The sequence below is a fragment of the Pseudophryne corroboree genome, chromosome 4 (genome assembly GCF_028390025.1).
Source record: "Pseudophryne corroboree isolate aPseCor3 chromosome 4, aPseCor3.hap2, whole genome shotgun sequence".
In the NCBI taxonomy this organism is placed as follows: domain Eukaryota; kingdom Metazoa; phylum Chordata; class Amphibia; order Anura; family Myobatrachidae; genus Pseudophryne; species Pseudophryne corroboree.
Window position 1 is genome coordinate 474,287,013 of NC_086447.1, and position 18,232 is coordinate 474,305,244.

An 18,232-nucleotide genomic window follows, 5' to 3' on the forward strand; every position below is an offset into this window, starting at 1 on the left:
GAATACCAGCAGTGAGGCAAGCGCAAAGTGTCCCCTTGTGGGCTCACTCTGCTCGCCACAGGATCTATTCCCACTCTATGGGTGTTGTGGATGCCATTGTCAGCTGTAGGGATTATGGCATCGGTATCATGACCACCGGGATCCTGACAGTAGGCAAATTGAATGCAGCCCAGTGGTTTGACCGTGTGTATATATTGATAGAGATATTTACAATATATAAAAAATAAATGAGCTCACATAAGGGTGCATGAGAAGATGTGATCATAAAAAGGTTAATTAAAATGTAACCACATTATATAAAACCATTCATCCACTGAACTCACCAATCCTAGGATTGGGGCAAAAAGATGGCATGTGACAACATTATATAACTAAAAATCACCAAGCTCACCAATCCTGGGTATGGTGAGTGCAGTGAATTAATGGTTTTCTAGATATTAGTTATTTCTTTTAAATTAGAATTATACAGTATTCTGATATAGTAGGACGAATGTTGGGCTGCGAGCTTAAATGCATTGATCAATTCATGAACAAAACCCCCATTATTTATTATAGTGAGTTTATTATAACGAGTGCTGTGCCCCATGATTTATGTGTTTCTCCTAAAGATGTTCATGGATCAGATGCTAAATCAAAGTTCATAAATTTGAAATACAGTATATTGTCCCAAGCTACTGATTGGTGCTCTAACTCAGGTACCTCTGCTGTAAGAATAACCATGGAGGATTTTCCTCATCCATACCCATTGTAATGCAATGTCCTGAACCCATTTGTGATTAATAAAGGAGGGTACATCATATGAGGCCATGGTTTAATTAAAAGAACCCATGATATTGGATATGCTCTTTTCAGTCTAACCTAGATGCCAGTGGTGTATCTATAATGGATGCAGGACATGCAATGCACATGGGCCACTGGGTACAAAGGGGCCCACACTGCACCCCCTACACCCATGTTCTACAATACTTACCTGTTTCTTTGGCAGCAGTGCACAAATCACTATGAAATTGTAGCTGTGGCCATTTTCACTGTGATTTGTGTATACACAGTAGAACAATCAATGGGAAATTGGCCACCAAACTTTTTACCAGAGACTTGCACATGCACAGTAGACTCTAACACAGCATCAGAGCCTACTCACTTGTGCTGCAGACTAGAGAGGAGAGGACCTGGATGGAGACTGCACATGGGCTTGCTCCTATCCTAATATGCTTCTGTTCTAAGTTTGCATTTAAAGAGACTTTAAAGGGTAGAGTGTATAGTAGATATTTAAGAAGACCTTGCAGTAGCAGTTGTGATATCACTACTATTGAAAGACTCAGAACTACTATAGAGTATGGGCTGGAAAATAACTGCAAAGAATAGATCAGTAGTAAGTGAAGCCGGAGGAAAGTGGAAATGAGTTGCTCAGAGGGGTGGTAATAAAGGACAAATGGTTGGAAGTCACACAGTTGCAGACTCCAGTCAGTTAGCTTGGCGAATGACAAGCCAGCTGAAAACACTACAGTCAAGTAAAGACTTTCAGGAGTTGCACATTACATCATACCTGGCATCCATCATTATCAACAAATAAATGTGCTTTTGTGAAGTCAATAATGTAATTAACCCCTTAAGAAAGTTGATTGAGTCCATTATACGTGGAGAAATCTATCTGAAGATAATAATTACATTTGGGAATAACATCTTTAACAGTAATATCATATGATTATATATTTGTAATTATAAAAAGGCATAACAGTTGACTCCAGATTGAAATGTAGCCATATTGCTATATTTCACCGTAAAACACTTTGGTGCTTAATTTACTATGCCAATAGAGATTATGCACTAATGGTACCCCTGAGGGATTACCATCACTGTGATGTGTTGCTGTTGACATGGTGATTATATATTGTTATACAGTAACAGTGAGTTTAGAGGAAGTGATGGGCAGTTGTGTTGTATACAAGTTTATTGCAGTATTAGTATCATATAATTTGGAAACTTTATTGTCAGTTGTTATCAATTATATGCATATTTGTATTTTCACACTTAGATCATGTAGAAATCATTCTTGTCCACCAGTTTTTTATTCCACCTTCCCCAGTTAATACATTTACCAAAGTGGTTTTCAAGATATCAGGAGAAAGTGTGTGGTTAACTTAAAGTATACAGTAGCTTGGAGGTTTGTACCAAGAGTCTCTGCATCATTTCATGGTCAAAGAATCCATCTTTCAAATCCTTCACGCTTTGGTGAAGACTCAGGTACTGGCATCTCATGATTATCACTGTCCTTCCTGTAGCGTTGCTGTATAACTTTCTTAAAATCCCATTTAACAAAATTCTGTATTTTTCCTATTGTACTTCTGTGGTACCCCAAACACATGTATTTGTGTATGATGTTGTTTTAAAAAGATTAATCACAGACACTGATGTTGCCATGTTATGGTGCATCAGGAGGAAGTGACTCTTTTCAAGGTTTTTCATTTCAGCAGTAATCTTTTTGCTTTCTCTTTTCACATTATAGCAGAGAGGCAAGGTTTCTTCCTCTGAACAGGTAATAATCAAAATTTGTGCAAAAATAATTTACTGTAGTTTTTATTTTTAAGGACTCCATCAAAGCACAGACATAAAAACACAAATGAGTCACAAACATAATTTAAGTGTCACACATTTGAATGGCTGTTTGCTTGAAATTTACATTTATCTGCAATACTATTATGTATAGTAAACTAAAGTAATACAATACCAATAGGAGATCATCCCTAATCTACACACCTTTCACACTGTAGCTCTATCACCTTGGCTTTATTGGGATCTTCCCAGTACCAATAGTAATTTACTGACATTTCTCCAACACATACATTTCTCTTTTGTCTCTTACTCAGCCCCTCCTCCTGAATCACATGCTCTCAGATATCAAGGGGACGCCACCTACTCATTCCTTGCTTTTACCTTCTGGGTTTCAGTGCCCATATTGGTTTGCTTTAGATTACCATTGCTTCCCCCCACCCATCCCTCATTTACTGAAACTTCCAACACTGTCTACTTTAATAGTCAATTTTGCATCCATAAAAGTTCCACAATTATTCCACCTAATAATAAATCACAGTTACTGTGAATACATATTTACCAACACTGTATTTTCACCTGCATTTCTATAAAAATTTACTGCAGTGTCTCTCTCATACAGTCTCCTCTCCTACGGTACACACAATGTCACTCCCCCTATTTAAATACACCACATGACCATGCTTTCTTCAACTCCCCCATCACTCTGTGTCTATCTAATTATTTATTCTGCCCCCTGTCCCACCTCTACCCCTCTAGTCTCCTCCATCTACTCCTCCCCCCTCACGCCCCTATTTTTCCTGCATTCAATCTATCTGCTTCCCTCCCCCTCCTCTCCCCTTACTCCTCTCTCAGTCTCTTCTACCCCACCATGGTCCTACTACCCCTCCACTGAGCCCTGCTATTTCCCTCCTCTCCCTGTCATCTTATCTCTCCTCAATTGCATCACACCAAATGCCCTCTTTCCCCACCACCTGCAGTTTCCCTTTCTAGCTCAGGAACCCCCACCACCTTTACACTATCATCTTTTCTGCCCTCCACATGATTCTTACCCCAATGCTACAGCAACCCTGATAAACTCATTTACATCTCTCTCACAAACACGGTCCCTCTCCAGTGGCGCACCCAGGGGGGGTTTCCGAGCACCCAGAAACCCCCCTCCACTAAAAAAAAAAAAAAAAAATTTTTTTTTTTTTTTTTTGCTGCATGAGTATTATTAATGGCTGTCTAGCGTCCTCTGCAGCCTGCTGTCTTCCTGGTGGCACTTGTAAGAGCAATAGAAGTTTATTTTAATTATAGTACATATATATATTTCCCTCATGTGCTTATCCATTCTTACTTTAATAATCTTCAACTGCATCAACTCCAGCAGTCTTTGGCCACCTGATACTTATTCCAGTGTCATCTGCTGGTGTAACTATGTTTATTTACCCTGTACTTGTCCTAAACTGTCATCAACTGTAAGTTGCTGTTTTCCTGTTTGATTATTCATGTACTCTGTAATTGGGCGCTGCGGAACCCTTGTGGCGCCATATAAATAAAGGATAATAATAATAATATATCCATGTGCATACATATATACACATGTATATACATACATACATATAAACACACACACACATGATATATATATATATATATATACGTGTGTGTGTATGTATGTATGTGTATATATATATATATATATACTGTATGTGTGTACACACACATATATATATATGCATGTTTAATATGCTGTGTGTATGTATATATATATATATATATATGTGTAGATATGTGTGTGTGTGTATATATGTACACTAGTTTTACGGACCCAGCATATGCTGGGTCACCTCAGTCCCCACCCCCGTGATTGGCTCCGCCCAGTTCTGGAAACCCCCCCATGCAAATCCTGCGTTTGCCACTGCTCTCTCCTGTGCCCTCTGGAATGCCAGATCTGTTGGTAGTAAACTGATCCCTGTCCATGATCTCTTCACCTCCAGCTCCCTGTATTTCCTAGACATCACTGAAATCTGGATTACCCTTGCTGACAAAACCTATCCTGCTGTTATCTCATCTGGAGGCATCATATTCTCTCACATCTCCCATCCTGGGGGTCACCATAGTGGTGGTTTTGGTGTTATTCTATCCTTCTGTTGCTCCCATCAACCCATACCATCAGAACAATCCCTTACATTTTGTACATTTGAAATTCATGCTATACAGCTTTTTAAACATTTTCACTTTAGAGTAGCTGTCATTTACAGCCCCTGACCCTCCCTTCACATTCCTTGACAAATTTGGCTGGTGCATTATAATATGCACTGCTTAATACGGATACAGGTTGAACCCGATGGGCATTTTGCCTCTTTTGAACCTCACTAACTATGTAACTATGTAACTTCCTCTCTTCAGATCTTCCCTCCATTATCCTAAGTGACTTAAATACCCCAATGGATGACCCCACAGAATCCTCTGACTTTAAACTTTTTACGCTCACATCACCAATTGGTATCTCCCAATTGACTTCCTCATCATCCCATGTGAGTGGCCACTCACTTGAACTGGTCTTCACCCACAAAGGAAATATTTTTGACTACACCGATTCCTTATTCCTACTCTACGACTATCACATTCTCTTCTTTAACTTATTCATATCTCCTTCCCCACCTCTGCCTCCCAGCGCTACCATTACTAAGTAGATTATTAAGTCTCTTGACACTGCATCTTTATCCTCCATATTCAACTAACTTCTCTACCCTATTATCTCTCTTTCCTGTCCTGAACAAGCCACTTCTCTAAACAATGCCTCCCTTATTTCTGCTCTTGGTTTTGCTGCTCCAAGTGATAATTATCCATCTTCGCAGATCCGCACCTCAACTCATTCAAAATGCTCCAGATATTTGTGAAAGTGTTCACATACTACTGATCAACAGTGGAAAAAACATGCACTAAAGCAAACTTACTCCAATTCAAATGTATGCCCTCCTCCTACTGTGCTGCCCTTTTCCTCTCTGAACAGTAATATTTCAAAATCATGAGGCAAGATGTAGTAGCATCTGAGATTGCCAGAGGTGCGGGATGCCAGCCAATTCCCTTAAGAAATCCTATAGGCTGTAAAAAGGATGAAGCTCATTTGGTTATACAGTATAACCTCTACTACTAATTAGTAATGTGCACCGGAAATTTTTCGGGTTTTGTGTTTTGGTTTTGGGTTCGGTTCCGCGGCCGTGTTTTGGGTTCGAACGCGTTTTGGCAAAACCTCACCGAATTTTTTTTGTCGGATTCGGGTGTGTTTTGGATTCGGGTGTTTTTTTCAAAAAACCCTAAAAAACAGCTTAAATCATTGAATTTGGGGGTCATTTTGATCCCATAGTATTATTAACCTCAATAACCATAATTTACACTCATTTCCAGTCTATTCTGAACACCTCACACCTGACAATATTATTTTTAGTCCTAAAATTTGCTCTGAGGTCGCTGGATGGCTAAGCTAAGCGACACAAGTGGCCGACATAAACACCTGGCCCATCTAGGAGTGGCACTGCAGTGTCAGGCAGGATGGCCCTTCCAAAAAATACTCCCCAAACAGCACATGACGCAAAGAAAAAAAGAGGCACAATGAGGTAGCTGTGTGAGTAAGCTAAGCGACCCTAGTGGCCGACACAAACACCTGGCCCATCTAGGAGTGTCACTGCAGTGTCACGCAGGATGGCCCTTCCAAAAAATACTCCAAAAAAAGCACATGACGCAAAGAAAAATGAAAGAAAAAAGAGGTGCAAGATGGAATTGTCCTTGGGCCCTCCCACCCACCCTTATGTTGTATAAACAGGACATGCACACTTTAACCAACCCATCATTTCAGCGACAGGGTCTGCCACACGACTGTGACTGAAATGACTGGTTGGTTTGGGCCCCCACCAAAAAAGAAGCAATCTCTCCTTGCACAAACTGGCTCTACAGAGGCAAGATGTCCACCTCATCATCATCGTCCGATTCATCACCCCTTTCACTGTGTACATCCCCCTCCTCACAGATTATTAATTCGTCCCCACTGGAATCCACCATCTCAGATCCCCATGTACTTTCTGGAGGCAATTGCTGCCGGTGAATGTCTCCATGGAGGAATTGATTATAATTCATTTTAATGAACATCATCTTCTCCACATTTTCTGGAAGTAACCTCGTACGCCGATTGCTGACAAGGTGAGCGGCGGCACTAAACACTCTTTCGGAGTACACACTGGAGGGAGGGCAACTTAGGTAGAATAAAGCCAGTTTCTGCAAGGGCCTCCACATTGCCTCTTTTTCCTGCCAGTATACGTATGGACTGTCTGACGTGCCTACTTGGATGCGGTCACTCATATAATCCTCCACCATTCTTTCAATGGTGAGAGAATCATATGCAGTGACAGTAGACGACATGTCAGTAATCGTTGGCAGGTCCTTCAGTCCAGACCAGAAGTCAGCATCAGCAGTTGCTCCAGACTGCCCTGCATCACCGCCAGCGGGTGGGCTCGGAATTCGTAGCCTTTTCCTCGCACCCCCAGTTGCGGCAGAATGTGAAGGAGGAGATGTTGACGGGTCGCGTTCCGCTTGACTTGACAATTTTCTCACCAGCAGTTCTTTGAACCTCTGCAGACTTGTGTCTGCCAGAAAGAGAGATCCAACGTTTGTTTTAAATCTAGGATCGAGCACGGTGGCCAAAATGTAGTGCTCTGATTTCAACATATTGACCACACGTGAATCCTGGTTAAGCGAATGAAGGGCTCCATCCACAAGTCCCACATGCCTAGCGGAATCGCTCTTTTTTAGCTCCTCCTTCAATGCCTCCAGCTTCTTCTGCAAAAGCCTGATGAGGGGAATGACCTGACTCAGGCTGGCAGTGTCTGAACTGACTTCACGTGTGGCAAGTTCAAAGGGTTGCAGAACCTTGCACAACATTGGAATCATTCTCCACTGCGCTTGAGACAGGTGCATTCCACCTCCTTTGCCTATATCGTGGCCAGATGTATAGGCTGAAATGGCCTTTTGCTGCTCCTCCATCCTCTAAAGCATATAGAGGGTTGAATTCCACCTCATTACCACCTCTTGCTTCAGATGATGGCAGGGCAGGTTCAGGTGTTTTTGGTGGTGCTCCAGTCTTCTGTACGCGGTGCCTGTACGCCAAAAGTGGCCCGCAATTCTTCTGGCCACCGACAGCATCTCTTGCACGCCCCTGTCATTTTTTAAATAATTCTGCACCACCAAATTCAAGGTATGTGCAAAACATGGGACGTGCTGGAATTTGCCCAGATGTAATGCACGCACAATATTGCTGGCGTGGTCCAATGTCACAAATCCCCAGGAGAGTCCAATTGGGGTAAGCCATTCTGCGATGATCTTCCTCAGTTGCCGTAAGAGGTTTTCAGCTGTGTGCGTATTCTGGAAAGCGGTGATACAAAGCGTAGCCTGCCTAGGAACGAGTTGGCGTTTGCGAGATGCTGCTACTGGTGCCGCCGCTGCTGTTCTTGCAGCGGGAGGCAATACATCTACCCAGTGGGCTGTCACAGTCATGTAGTCCTGAGTCTGCCCTGCTCCACTTGTCCACATGTCCGTGGTTAAGTGGACATTGGGTACAACTGCATTTTTTAGGACACTGGTGAGTCTTTTTCTGACGTCCGTGTACATTCTCGGTATCGCCTGCCTAGAGAAGTGGAACCTAGATGGTACTGTATTTGGTAACGGGGGCACACTACCTCAAGAAATTGTCTAGTTCCCTGTGAACTAACGGCGGATACCAGACGCACGTCTAACACCAACATAGTTGTCAAGGCCTCAGTTATCCGCTTTGCAACAGGATGACTGCTGTGATATTTCATCTTCCTCGCAAAGGACTGTTGGACAGTCAATTGCTTACTGGAAGTAGTACAGGTGGTCTTCCGACTTCCCCTCTGGGATGACGATCGACTCCCAGCAGCAACAACAGCAGCGCCAGCAGCAGTAGGCATTACACTCAAGGATGCATCGGAGGAATCCCAGGCAGGAGAGGACTCGTCAGACTTGCCAGTGACATGGCCTGCAGGACTATTGGCTTTCCTGGGTAAGGAGGAAATTGACACTGAGGGAGTTGGTGGTGTGGTTTGCGCGAGCTTGGTTACAAGAGGAAGGGATTTACTGGTCAGTGGACTGCTTCTGCTGTCGCCCAAAGTTTTTGAACCTGTCACTGACTTATTATGAATGCGCTGCCGGTGACGCATAAGGGAGGATGTTCCGAGGTGGTTAACGTCCTTAGCCCTACTTATTACAGCTTGACAAAGGCATCACACGGCTTGACACCTGTTGTCTGCATTTCTGTTGAAATACTTCCACACTGAAGAGCTGATTTTTTTGGTATTTTCACCAGGCATGTCAATGGCCATATTCCTCCCACGGACAATAGGTGTCTCCCCGGGTGCCTGACTTAAACAAACCACCTCACCATCAGAATCCTCCTTGTCAATTTCCTCCCCAGCGCCAGCAACACCCATATCCTCATCCTGGTGTACTTCAACACTGACATCTTTAATTTCACTATCAGGAAATGGACTGCGGGTGCTCCTTTCAACACTTGCAGGGGGCGTGCAAATGGTGGAAGGCGCAAGCTCTTCCCGTCCAGTGTTGGGAAGGTCAGGCATCGCAACCGACACAATTGGACTCTCCTTTGGGATTTGGGATTTCGAAGAACGCACAGTTCTTTGCTGTGCTTTTGCCGCAAGTCTTTTCTTTTTTCTAGCGAGAGGATGAGTGCTTCCATCCTCATGTGAAGCTGAACCACTAGCCATGAACATAGGCCAGGGCCTCAGCCGTTCCTTGCCACTCCGTGTCGTAAATGGCATATTGGCAAGTTTACGCTTCTCCTCAGACGCTTTTAATTTTGATTTTTGGGTCATTTTTTTACTGATCTTTTGTGTTTTGGATTTTACATGGTCTGTACTATGACATTGGGCATCGGCCTTGGCAGACGACGTTGATGGCATTTCATCGTCTCGGCCATGACTAGTGGCAGCAGCTTCAGCACGAGGTGGAAGTGGATCTTGATCTTTCCCTATTTTTTTAACCTCCACATTTTTGTTCTCCATATTTTGCGCACAACTAAAAACCACCACAGGTATACAATGTAGATGGATGGATAGTATAGTATTATATTACTTATGGACGACGAGTGACGACACAGAGGTAGGTACAGCCGTGGCCTACTGTACTGCTGCTTATATATATAATAAACTGTATAACGGACCTGGTGGACACTGTCAGCAGACTGCTAAACTAGTATGAAGAAAAAAAAAACACCACAGGTATACAATGTAGATGGATGGATAGTATAGTATTATATTACTTATGGACGACGAGTGCACTGACGACACAGAGGTAGGTACAGCCGTGGCCTACCGTACTGCTGCTTATATATATAATATACTGTATAACGGACCTGGTGGACACTGTCAGCAGACTGCAAAACTAGTATGAAGAAAAAAAAAACACAGGAGTGTTTTTCAGGCAGACAAACGTATACTGGACTGGTGGTCACTGTCAGCAAAACTGTGCACTGTACTCCTGCTATAACTGCTCCCCAGTCCCCACAATTAGGCAGTGTGAGCAGAGCAGTGCACTCAGCACAGATATATCATGCAGCAGTGCAGCACACTGAGTGAGCACAGATATGGTGGTTGGAGCGTTTTTTTCAGGCAGAGAAAACAAAGGATTAAACTCACTGGTGGTATAATCAAAACCCTGCACTGTACTCCCTAACAGCTGCTCCCCGTCCCCAATCCTCCCCACAATTATAACTAATTAAGTCACTCTGTGTTATACTATAATGGAGAGGACGCCAGCCACGTCCTCTCCCTATCAATCTCAATGCACGTGTGAAAATGGCGGCGACGCGCGGCTCCTTATATAGAATCCGAGTCTCGCGAGAATCCGACAGCGGGATGATGACGTTCGGGCGCGCTCGGGTTAACCGAGCAAGGCGGGAGGATCCGAGTCGCTCGGACCCGTGTAAAAAAAGGTGAAGTTCGGGCGGGTTGGATTCCGAGGATCCGAACCCGCTCATCACTACTACTCATGCAGTTTGCAGATAAGCATATGTTATCTTCTAAATTGTATGGATTCATTACCACTTGTTTGTATTTTTTGTAATACATTTGTGTGTACATATTACAGTAATGGACTTTTTTTTATTAAGTATTTTGGTTTTAAAGTGGAGCGCTTGGACCACCAGGGCTTATTATGAATAGGTGATTCTTGATTTGCAAGTTGGAACTGGTATAATTCCATCAATGTGGAATACCCAAGTATAAGGGATATAGGGCCTAATTCAGACATGATTGCTAGGCTGCATGTTTGTACAGCGGGCGATCAGGTCTAAACTGCGCATGCGTATGCACCACATTGCGCAGTAGCGTAGCACGGGTACAAAGCGGATCGCCGCTCAGCGATGGGTTTGTGCGAAGGATCCGTTTGCTCGGGTGTTTGCTAGGAGATTAACAGGAAGAAGCCGGTTGTGGGTGGCAACTGACCGTTTTCTGGGAGTGTTTGGAAAAACGCAGGAGTGTCCATGCATTTGCAGGGAGGGTTCCTGACGTCAAGTCTGGTCCCAGAAGGAGAACGAATTGACAGAATAGGAGAGGAGTAGGTTAAACCTCAGCTAGTCTGGGGGCAGGACGGCAAGGCATTATGGAAGTTTTATTGTTAGCCAATAGGAATGAATGTTGGGGGTAGGTGGAATGGGTTCTTAAGCCTGAGAAAGGGGCTGGGTCAGCCTCTTCTGCTTTTGTCGTGGTGAGGGTGAGTGCTCTACCCCCCTTTGTCTCTTGCTGTGCTGCATATTACTTTTGAGTGCTCTTGTCATAGGTGCTGTTGCTGTGCCCCCTCTGTCCTCATTGCCTGGGATTATACATTAGCCTGACATGCCCCGTCCTCGCCGCTCCTCTGCCCCCCCCTGCCCGCTTCCTTGATGCGGCCCCTACTCGGGAGCCGGCCTCCGGGTCTGTGCCTGCTGGTGCTGCTGCGGGAGCGCGCGGCGGCGCGTGCGTCCGCCCCGTCGCCGGATAGGGATCCCTCCGGCGCGCCGGCGGCTGAAGTTGGGCTGGGCGGCGGACGTGTGCAGGGTGCAGCGGGCAGCCGGCGGGGAGAGCCAGCCAGGGTGCCCGCTGGCATGGATTCTCCGCCGGCTGCTGCGGCGCGGGGACGCGCGCACGCGCGTTCCCTGCGCTCTCCACCGCTGAGAGTCACCAGAGGCTCCCCAGAGCATGAGGGGATTGCCTCTATGGAGGGGGATGGTGAACCTTCCACGGGCCGTCCGGTGAGGCTGGCGCAGTCCGGATCGCGGGCGCGCGCACGTGCCCGTGGGGCTGCTGGACTCCCAGGGCGCTCTCCCCGCTCTGATGGGGGGCTCCCGGGGGCCTCTGGTAGTGACGGCGGGGGGCCGGAGAGGGGGGGTTCTGGCTGGTGGCAGAAGGCAGTGGGTTCTCCCGGTGGGCAGGGCCAATGGGGGCCGGAGCGGCTCGGTGGCTCGAGATGCACCGCAGGAGGGAACAGGGGTAATTGGGGCGGCTAGTGCCGGTTCCCGGCGGGGCTGACCTGGGCGGCGTGCCGGCGTGGTTCGACCCATCCCGGCTGTGGACCCGGGGGCTGGGGGGACCTCTGGAGCTGCGGCTGCGGATCCCTCTGCCGTTGCGTCGGCACTGTCGGCCATGACGGCGGCATTTGCGCCGTTTTTGGCGGCCGTTCTACCAAGTGCGTCTGACCCAGCCATGGCACAGTTTCTACAGGCGTGTCGCAGTCTGGGCTCCACTGCTGCATTGCTGGGTGGCACTACCCCATCGCCCGTGGGGGCGTCTGCTTTCATTCCCACTAGGGGGGCTTCGGCTCCGGGGGCAGTTGTCCCTTCTTTTTCAGGTGTGGATCCGGATAGCGATCGGGACGAGGAGCCGGTCGTGGCCGTCGTATCGCCTTCCGGAAGCAGGCTCGCCGGTGAGTGGGACGCCGATACTGTTGCTATGTCGCTGAGGTCCTCTTCTTCCTCGTATGGTAGTACGTCGAGTAGATCTTCCTCTTCTTCGTCGTGCCAGTCTGCGGTTAGTAGCACCGCGAAGGCTAGGAAGAGGGCTATCAGGTACGCGCGGCGTGAGGCGCGGCACCGGGATAAGCGGTCTCGGAAGAGTAGTGGTAGCTCTTGATGGGAAAGGAGGAGGCGTAATTTGCCGGGCGTGGTTCGCTGCGAGTACACGGCAGACTTGCGGGGATTGCGGGAGAGTTGCAGGAGGAAGATTAGACGGGGGGAATACGTCGACCTCTTTACGTTGACGGAGGACACCAAGAGGGAAGGTAAGGAAGCGCTCGCGAAGGGCGGTATTGGGACGGAGGCCTTTCGATCGTATGACAACTGTTTGGCGGGTTTCTGTGTATTCGCGGCGTGCTACTTGGAGGATCGCCCTGATGAACACATGAACATCATTAGGTATATTCACCTCGTGCATGACATGCAGCGTCAGTCTAAGGACGATTCGTGGCTTCAGTACGACAAACAGTTACGTCAGAAGCATGATTGCCTACACGTCATTGACTTCGGATGCAAAGACGTGGAGGTATGGCTTCGGGTCACGCGAGCGCAGGATGTGAAGATGGTGGATAAGGGAGCGTCGGTGGCGCAGGCCGCAACGGCGAGTCAGTTTCGACCAGCGGTTGAGGGTCCGACGCGCCGCCCTTGGATTGCGCCCCATTCTCCGCAGCAGACGCTGGCGATGGGGAAGTGTTTCGCGTTCAACAATGCCACATGCCCACTGGGGCAACGGTGTCGTTTTCGACACCTTTGCTTGCGATGTAACAGATCCCACCCTGCTTCCAATTGCTATCGCGGGGGGCGACCTGGTGCCAAGGCGGCCGCTGGCCCTGCCGGAAGAGCAACGGGCGGGCTTGCCACTAGTTAGGGCGCCGACCCAGGTTCGTTTGGGGGCCATGCTAAAATGGTTAGGATGGTACCCAAACACAGATGACGCAAGATTTCTGCGGGAGGGTTTTCGTTTGCCTGGGGTGGAGGATGTTTTAGTTCAGGCCGCCAGGAACCTGCAGTCTGCCCGTGATTTCCCTGACGTGCTTCAAGGTAAAGTCGAACAGGAGGTTCGCCTAGGGAGAATGGCGGGCCCCTTTGCGCAGCCACCTATCGAGGATTTGATTATTTCCCCGGTGGGGCTTGTGCCCAAAAAGGCTCTGGGTAAGTTTTGGCTCATTCAGCATTTGTCTTATCCATCGGGGTCCTTGGTGAGCGATGCGATTTTGCCGGAAGATTGTTCGGTGGTGTATCGGTCCTTTGAGGATGCTCTGGGCTTGGTCCGGGAGTGTGGCCCGGGGGCCCTCATGGCTAAGCTGGATGTTGAATCGGCTTTTCGCTTGCTCCCTTTGCACCCGGAGTCGTTTCGATTCATGGGTTTCCGCGTCGGGAAGGAATACTTCATTGACAAGTGTCTGCCTATGGGGTGTTCCGTTTCGTGTGCCTTTTTCGAAAAGTTCAGCACCTTTTTACATTGGTGTGTGGAGTTTTCTTGCGGAGGTAGTGGGATTGCACATTATCTGGATGATTTTTTGTGCATGGGGCCCGCGCATTCTCCTCGCTGTGGTTTCCTGCTGTGCATTGCTGGGGCATTTTGGCATCCCTGGTGGCCGAGGATAAGACGGAGGGGCCCATCTCCTGCTTGTCCTTTTTAGGTATCGAGATAGATACGGTTGTGGGGGCATGCCGGCTGCCTCAGGACAAGGTCGTGCAGCTACGGGAGTCCATTGCGCAGTGCTCGGAACGAAGTAAGGTTACGTTGCGGGAGGTGCAATCCCTCTTAGGTCGGTTGAACTTTGCCTGTCGGGTGATTCCCATGGGCAGGGTTTTTTGCCGGAAGTTGGAGTGGTCCACGGCCGGGGTGTCCAGGCCGCACCATTTTGTCCGTTTCTCGGCAGAGATTAGGCGGGACCTCGCTATGTAGGTTTCGTTCCTGGCGGATTTCAATGGTGTACAGATCTGGATGGTCCCGCTCGTTGACAGTTTCGAATTGCAGTTGTTTACAGATGCGGCTGGCTCCTCGGGGTTCGGTTGTTATCTGGACGGGGCTTGGTGCGCGGCCTCTTGGCCCGAGTCTTGGTCGAGGGAGGGGCTGACCGGCGACCTGTTGTTGCTGGAGCTTTTTCCCATCATGGTGGCCTTGGAGGTTTGGGGGGAGCGACTGCGTGATCGCATTATTCTCTTAAGTTGCGATAACTTGGGGGTCGTGCACACGGTTAACAACCAAAGGGCTAAGGCCCTGCGGGTCCTCCGAGTGTTGTCACGGCTCGTGCTAACCTGTTTGCGCTGCAATATTCTGTTTCGGGCGCAACACGTCCCCGGGGTAGATAATGGGATCGCTGACGCATTGTCCAGGGGGCAGTGGGATAGGTTCCATTTGTTGGCCCCGGAGGCTGATTCGGTAGGTTTTCCCTGCCCTTCTTATGTTTGGCAGGTCATCATGGCGGATTGGAAGGGCTAGCAGAGCTGTATTTGGCTCCGTCCACTCTCGCTGGATACCGTCGGGCCTGGAAGGAGTGGGAAGACTTTAACCGTGAACAAGGGCCTAGAGGTAAGAGGGGTCAGAGCTTGTTTCTAGACTTCGTTTGGCAACTCTTCGTAACGGGGAGATCGGTACCTCGCCGGGATATCCCTTTATTCTAAATTGAAGGGTATGCCGGATTTTACGAAGGGTTTCCTGCTGGCAAGGGCGCTTAGAGGTTTGGCGCGCTCGGCTCCGGTGCCTCCCGATAGCCGACGCCCTATTGATGCGTCCCTGCTTTCTTCCCTCTTAGGGACAGTGGCGGGGGTGGCGGACTCCCGTTTTGAAGTGCTCCTGTTTCAGCTGGCCTTTTCCATGGCGTTCCATGGTGCATTCAGGGTTTCTGAGCTGGTTGCGGCTTCTAAGAAAACGAGGCCTTTATGCGGCGCGCGGATGTTATTGTGGGTGGGGGGTCCGTGCTGTGCAGGCTGCGCCGCTTCAAAACTGATCAGATGGGTAAAGGTCATTGGCTCACTTTGACACCATCGGGTGGTGGGGACTGTTGTCCGGTGGCATTGGCTGGTCGGTATGCGGAGGTCAGGCCCTCGTCTGAGGGGTCTTGGCTCCTGCATTACGACGGGTCGCCATTGACAAAGTACCAATTTACATGGATGATGCGGCGCTGCCTGTCCAGTTTGGGCCTCTTGCCTAGGGACTTTGGTTCCCATTCCTTTAGAATCGGGACTGCCACTTCTGCAGCATCTGCAGGGTGCGCTGTGGACGAAATTAAGGCTTTGGGCCGCTGGAAGTCGGCGGCTTATAAGTGTTACATTCGGCCCGTTGTTGCGTAAGCGAGTTTGTTCTACTAACATGTTGTTTGTGTTACTGCGTTGTGTGTTTCAGTTCAGTGTGTTCGTGCTGTATTGCTTGTCTCCCCTGTCCTCCCTACTCGGATGGCTAGCTACTCACCACTGCTGGCGATTTTTTGCCTGACCTGACGAACTGATTTGGCTTAATTTATTCAATTCGGCTAATTGGCATCTAATTACAAGTTCCTCAGCAGGTTTTTACGTTTCACCTCCAGCCGAGTTATTCTGTGTTCCCCCCCAAACCCACCCCCTCCCAGCTCTAACCTTCCCCCCCCCCCTTTTTTTGTTATTTTGTTTTTTTCCTTTTGTTTCTTTCTGTTGCTTCGATTGGCCTGAAGCTTGTTCAAGAGGAAAGTTATAGTCCTCTATTCAATTTTTTCTTTTTGGCAGATCCTCGTTCTGATAGTTGGTTCCTGTTCTGGGCTGGGTTTGGTTTTATCTCCCATATTCACATTTGTTTATCTGTTTTTTCCCTTTTAGGTTGGCAGGAGGATGTGTGTGATGTGTGGGTGATTGGCCATTCCTATGTTTATTTGGCAGCCAATTTTTTGGCTACGGAAGGGACTCCTTGCTTTATAGGTTCGGATGATGTGCGGTGGATAGGTGTTCGTGGTATGCTTTGGCATGACCTGAAAGCGAAGCTTATGGAGCAGGTTCGGCGGTTTGGCATCCCCAAACTGTTGGTGATTCACTTAGGAGGGAACGACCTAGGTAGGAGGAAGGCAGTGAATCTTCGATTGGCCATTATTCAGGATCTGCAAGTGATTTCGGGCACTTGGCCAGGCTGTAGGCTTATCTGCTCTTGTATAGTGCCGCGGTTGTGTTGGCATGGAGTGGTGGATGGTCGGGCGATCGATGTGGCTCGCCGGAAGGAGAATTCCGCGGTGGCTAATTTTGTGGTGGCCCATGGCGGTGCTGTGATTTGGCATCAGCGGATTAAGTTTCGGTACTTCTACTTGTTTAGACCTGATGGTGTGCACTTGACAAGACAGGGACTATCTATGTTTCCGGAGGATCTGTTTTCGGTGGTTGGTTCGGTAGGTTAGGGGTATGGTGGCGGTGCGTAGTTTCTGTGGAACAGAACTTCGCTGTTGGCGGGAAAGAACGGCAAGTTAACATTTGTTGTATTAAAGAGTGGATTGGAGGTCGTTTGGTTGTTGATTTTTATGTGTGCTCTCCTTCGCTGACTGGTTTTACATCTGCTGGACCGCCTTCTCGGGTGGCAGCCTCATCACCTTCACGGGTGGGTAGTCAGGATGGAGGTTGAGCGGATACCTATTTGTTTGTTGGAAGGTTTACGTCAGTTCTTTTTTATAAGATAGTTATCTATGGGATAGGGTTGTTTAGCCGTTCTTTCTGGCCACCATACTTTAGTTTAATTATTCACAATTAATGGTTCACTTAAATAAATAGCTAACAATTTCTGCCAAATTCAAGTCTCTGTGTCTTTATTTATTATAATTAAGTGTTAAGATGTTATGGTTTATGTTACGGACAATCCTCAGGCTATGGGGGTCATTCCGAGTTGTTCGCTCGCAAGCTGCTTTTAGCAGCATTGCACACGCTAAGCCGCCGCCTACTGGGAGTGAATCTTAGCATCTTAAAATTGCGAACGAAAGATTCGCAATATTGCGATAAGACATCTCTGTGCAGTTTCTGAGTAGCTCGAGACTTACTCTGCCAGTGCGATCAGTTCAGTGCTTGTCGTTCCTGGTATGACGTCACAAACAAACCCAGCGTTCGCCCAGACACTCCTCCGTTTCTCCAGCCACTCCCGCGTTTTTCCCTGAAACGGTAGCGTTTTTTCCCACACGCCCCTAAAACGGCCTGTTTCCGCCCAGAAACACCCACTTCCTGTCAATCACATTACGATCACCAGAACGATGAAAAAACCGTGAGTAATATTCCTAACTGCATAGCAAATTTACTTGGCGCAGTCGCAGTGCGAACATTGCGCATGCGCATTAAGCGGAAAATCGCTGCGATGCGAAGAAATTTACCGAGCGAACAACTCGGAATGACCCCCTATATGAGGTTTAAGGCTGAAATGTTAGCAGCGGCTGAGTAAGTCCTGGGCTACTCTGAGACTGCACAAGATCTGTTTGTACAGATCTGCTACACATGCGTTTGCACACTTGCAAATCAAAAATACACTCCCCTATGGGTGGCGACTATGCAAACGCAGGACTGCAAAAAATCCTAACAAGCGAACATGTCTGAATTAGCCACATAGAGACATCATTACTATGTAGTTATGTATTTTTTGCATGTGACATTTGTGTGTGCTGTTCAATTTTTGGG